Source organism: Orycteropus afer, unplaced genomic scaffold (genome assembly GCF_000298275.1).
Source record: "Orycteropus afer afer isolate SDZICR_OR568_19922 unplaced genomic scaffold, OryAfe1.0 scaffold00521, whole genome shotgun sequence".
NCBI lineage: Eukaryota > Metazoa > Chordata > Mammalia > Tubulidentata > Orycteropodidae > Orycteropus > Orycteropus afer.
In genome coordinates, this window is record NW_006922108.1 from 815,712 (window position 1) to 821,108 (window position 5,397).

The window sequence follows — 5,397 nt, forward strand, 5'->3', positions numbered from 1 at the left end:
AAGGCACTGGACTGCTAACCAGAAGGCTGGCGATATAAACCCACCAGCCTCTACTCGAAAGGAATGTTAGCAATCTACTTCCATAGTGATACTGCCTTGGAGACCCAAGAATGGGTCGCTATGAGTTGGGTCCTACTTGACAGCACATAAAAACAACAATATATATACATATTTTATGTTTGGGAGCTCTGGTGGCATAATTCTTAAGGTATGTGACCGCTAACCAGAAGGCTGGTGATTCAAATTCACCAGCCACTCCTCGGAAGGAAGACTGGGCAATCTACTTACATAGAGATATCTCCTTGGAAACCAAGGAGGGGTTTCTGTGTGTTGAGACTGACTAGACAGCAATGAGTTTGGTTTTGGATTATATTATGTATTTATTATAGAGAGAGAGAGAAAGAAAGAAGTGACTAGTACCAGAAGCAGCAGAAATCCTGGGCCCTGAAAAAGACAGAGCAACACTAGAGCTCAGGAGAAGAAGAAGAAGCTGGCAGCAGAGCAATCAAAGACAGTCTGTCATGGCTGCAAAAGTACCAGAAGCAGTAGAGATCATGAGTAGACCCAGGCAGTGGCAGAAACCTCCACTGAGAGCTGTAAAAATGGGCATGAAAGGCCTGGGCAGTGACCAGATGCTTAAAGGCAGGACCAGGAGTTCCACAAGGTCCATTGTAAGTGGGAGCAGTGACAGACCTGCAGGCAGTGGCAAGAGGCCCAGAAAGTTTGTCCAGCAACTTCTGTTGGGGCCAATACTCTATCCTGTCAAGCAGAGCTGTGGTGGTGCAAGGGCCACAGAACAGAGTGGCAGTAGCATGAGGACTGCAGAATACGGCAGGCAGTAGTGATAGGCCCTGCGCTTTAATCTATTGCCTGTACAGAGGTTGCCCACATAGCAATAATGCTTCAAAAACTGTTGACATGCAGGTCCAGAGCTGATGCTGGTCAAGGACACTCCAAGGCTTCTTGTTGAGAGCAGATCAATCAGCAATGGGGGAAGACCCAGCCAAGAGAACTTACAGAGAGATAGAAAGCCTGGCACCTGAATTGCTACACATGTACTGATACCTAAGTCACAACATGCCTGTCCAGTGACCTAAGAGTGAACAATGTTTTGAGAGAAGGATTAGTAGGTCCTCTTTGAGACCACACATAGTTTCCACCCTCCCTAGACAGCTTTCCAAGCCAAGGGAGTATCTCCTCACCATAGAACTATTCCTGTTTGCACTGTGCTTTCTGTGTGTAATAAAATGGCTTTGATTTTGCCAACATTGTATGGTTCATGTATCAACTCTATTAGAAAAGCTGGACTTAATGGTGTTGATGCTACTGGCTAGAGTCCTCATCCTAGTAGTATTGTGGCTACATTGGATCTTAGGACCACCTCTAAGGCAACCTAGGTGTACAACAAATATCTCCTTATTGATATTTTTGCTTTGTTCATAGATTGTTTTCCCCATTTCCTTTAGTTCTTTAACCCTGTTTTCCTTCATCTCTGTGCGTATGTTTAAGAATGTTGTTTTAAAGTCTTTATCTCGTCAGATTTTGGCTTTCTCAATGTCTTGACTTTCTCAGGAACAGTTTCTGTTGTGTCTCCATCACTTTCTCTTGCCCCAAGTCTTTCAGTCTTCCCTGTAGTGCTTCAGGCTATGCCTACTTCTGCTCTACCTTGAACTACCTCCAAGATGGCCAAAACAATGCTTTGCTTCAATCCTTTAGTTATCGTCGCCTTACAGGTTTGAACAGAAAAACCCAATAATTTGTGCATAAAATGTTATGAATTGAACCATGTCTCCCCAAAAGATGTGTTGGAGTCTTGACCCCTATACCTATGGATATAATGCTATTTGGAATTAGAGTTTTCCTAAGGAAGCCACATAAGTTTAGCTTGTGTCCTAAACTGAATTACTGGCATATAATTATAAGGAGCAGGCCAGACACAAAGACATGCAAATACAACTGGATGTATGGGGAAGATAGATATCATGAGAAGATCATCAAGGAACTAAATCAAAATGCTGGGCTACAGAAACTGAGACAAGGATTTTCCCCCAGAGTTGACAGGGAGAGAGACTTCTCCTAGAGCCAGTGACTTGAATTCATACTTCTAGCCTCCAAAATTCTAAGTGAATGAATTTTGGTTTGTTTTAAAGTCAAACCACCCACTTCTCATATTTCTATTACAGCTTCACTAGGAACCTAAGCTGTGATCTGCTGCCATCATATTCCAGAAAAATGTTCCAAGCTGGAAAGGTTGGCTACCACTTTAAGCCAGCTGTGAAGCTAGGACAAAGAGGGGAACAGTCAAGTAACAAAAGACCACAAAGCTTCCCTGCTGTCATCTTGATGTTGCCTTTTTCATGATTTATTATATGCTTGGTTGCCATGGCCTTCTGACTGTACCAGCATTCTGGCAAAGTTTAGTTTTGACAGTTTCTACTTCTGTTTTGATGATTTTTTGGGAAGCAAAAACATAGATTTTCTTACTCGATTATCTTGGTGACCGTAGTATCTTCTTTTTTAAAAAACACTAAAAGGTCCAGCCCACCTAGTATAATAATTAGCAATTAAAAATCCTAACAGCTATTTTTCCCATAAGCTATACACTTTTAGAAAGTTTAGTAGCTAGAAAAAGCTTTCATAAAATCTGACTTTTCTAAGATTTCTGGCTTTCACTATTTAGTAGCTGCTTGTCTTTTTGGCTCATTATGAAACATACATGATTCTTAGTTTTCTCATCTGTCAAATAATTAATAAAAAGGCTTCCAATATAATTAAAGAATGTAGGTGAAGAACTTTGCCTTATACATGCTTGATGAATGTTGGTTTTATCCTTACTCTGTACAGTGCATTTACTCAATAAACATTTGAGCTGTACATATAAAACAAAATACTCTTATGCTTAGCTCTTTAAGACACTTGGAATTTTTATTACATTTGTATGGTTTGAATTATATATTTTAAATTATGAATTTTATTTTTAAATTTATGTTCTAATATATCCATTTGAGTAAATCATACTGATTATATGCAGTACCTATATATATAAATGAGTCTATTTCTCATCATTCTCTTTACTATAACACTCATATATGTGACATTTCTTGCATGTAGAGTACTTTTAACATTTCAAAGATACTATTAAGCTTAAATGTCTCATAAAAAATATATGGTAGATATTATTACCTTCATTTGACATAAAAAATAAAGCTCAAAGAAATTTGGTGACTTTCCCAAGGTCATATCATTGATTAGAGCCGGAATTAGATTTCACATTTTCTTTGTCTGAGTTCTAGGTTCTATGTACCACAACAGTAATAAACTATGTTCTTTGAAATATTAGAACAGCGGTTCCCAAACACAAATGTACATGAGAATTACTAGAGATATTATACAATCCAGTGCTGTATATAACACCAAGAGTTTCTGATTTGGTAGATCTAGCCTTTCTAAGAAACTCCCACATGATAGTGATGGGATTCGTCTGAGGATCACACGTTGAGTACCACTGCAGTAAAATATTCACCTTTGTTATTACTGAATGGAGAAGGAACTAACTGAGTGAGCCTTCCCCACCTTCCCTTCCCCAACTTTCATAAAAAGAGTTCCATTTTATTGATATTATATACATTGGAATTCCATAATATTTAGTATTTAGTTAATAAAAGGGTTCTGCTTTTTGAAAAAAAAATATATATATATATATACATATATATATATATAAAATTTAAAATAACAGCATTATAACACAATATCTTTAGGTTCTATACTAAGGGGATAGAAGACAGGCTTTCTGATGGATTTCAGAGCCCATATACTTCTAGAATTCTTAGTGCCTATTATTATTATTGTTATTACTGTTATTATTATTTACACTCATATAAAATCTTAATTCATCATTCTTCCCAATTTGGATGAAAATTTTTCCTGTAAAGTAATACAGCATTCTAAGTGTAGAAATCGTGGAATCAGCCCATTTCAATGTTGTCTGAGAGGGAATCCATCTGTGGAAATCCACATGAAAACATTTTCACATGGTTTCACACTACATGTGTCACCTACCACTCAGTGTTGTTTCCTGTGTGTGTGTGAGTTAAACATGCACAAGTGGTCTTTTGGACCAATATGCTAAAAGACTTTAGACAGAACTTTATCTTCTGGTGCAATACTATCTCACACATCAGGGAGTTTGGTATAAATGATGATCTCCTTGGTCCTTTACAACTATATCTGGATATCTTAATTCTCTAGTGCTGCTATAACAGAAACACCACAAGTGGATAGCTTTAACAAATAGGAATTTATTTATTTACACATTAGGAAGCTAGAAGTCAAAATCCAAAGTGCTGACTCTAGGGGCTGGATGAAGGCTTTTTGACCCTCAGGCTTCATCTCTCCCTCTTGTTCCAGGCCCACTGGAACTGGAGGCTTCTTCTGACTCACACAACTACTGCTTGCTGAGGCTGATGAATGAAGATCAGCAGGTAAAATGGCAAAATCCCAAGATCAGTAAGCAAAATAGCAGTTCTCTGTGTCAAGTCCAAGAACTGGAGATGAAGACTTTGCCAAATGCAGTATCTAAAATGTGCCAAAGGGTAGTGAACTTCCTCAAAGCTTCTCCATATATACTGAAAGCAGGTGACACCCTGAAGGTAACTAATTAGTTACTTACAGCAGATTTTACAGTGAAGTTGATTATAATCTCATCAAGGGGAATAACTACATCTAGCAGCCAAACCACTCAAAACCACAGCCCAGCCAAGTTCACACACAACGTTAACTCCCACACTGGCTATGATCATGAAATAAAATAGACAAACAAACAAAAAACTAGAAAGAACTTCTTTCCAAACATATCTCCAGGGATAAACAATAAGCAAACTGTCTCTTTTTAACTTTCCTTGGCTTATTCTGTCTTTACCTTCTCCAGCTCATTCTACTCTCAGTTATGCTAAAATCTAGCCAGTGTAATCAAAATCTTGGTAACATTTTAGGACATTTAGAAATTGCTGAGAACTATAGAATAACTTGAAGTCTCCTGGCCAGAATAGTTTCTCAGGTCTCAGAACAAAGCATGTTTATCTGTTCAGTATTTGTACAATCCTTATATTCAAACACTCTTCCACATATACCAAATAAGCTGGACAAAATAAAAACACTGTTTTCTCTGTGTCGCCCTTTGTCTGTGTTTACCCCAGTACGCAGAACTCAGATGATGGAGCAAATTTCCTTGAGGAAGATACAGCTTGGCCTAATTGAAACAAATATGGAACACAAAGTTGTGTCATAAAAGCTATCTTGGACTTACCAATCACGGCATTTTGAGACTAATTTTCTGAACCTCTTTGGAATGGGAATGTTTCCATCCTTTTACCTCAAAGAACTATATAATAAGATATC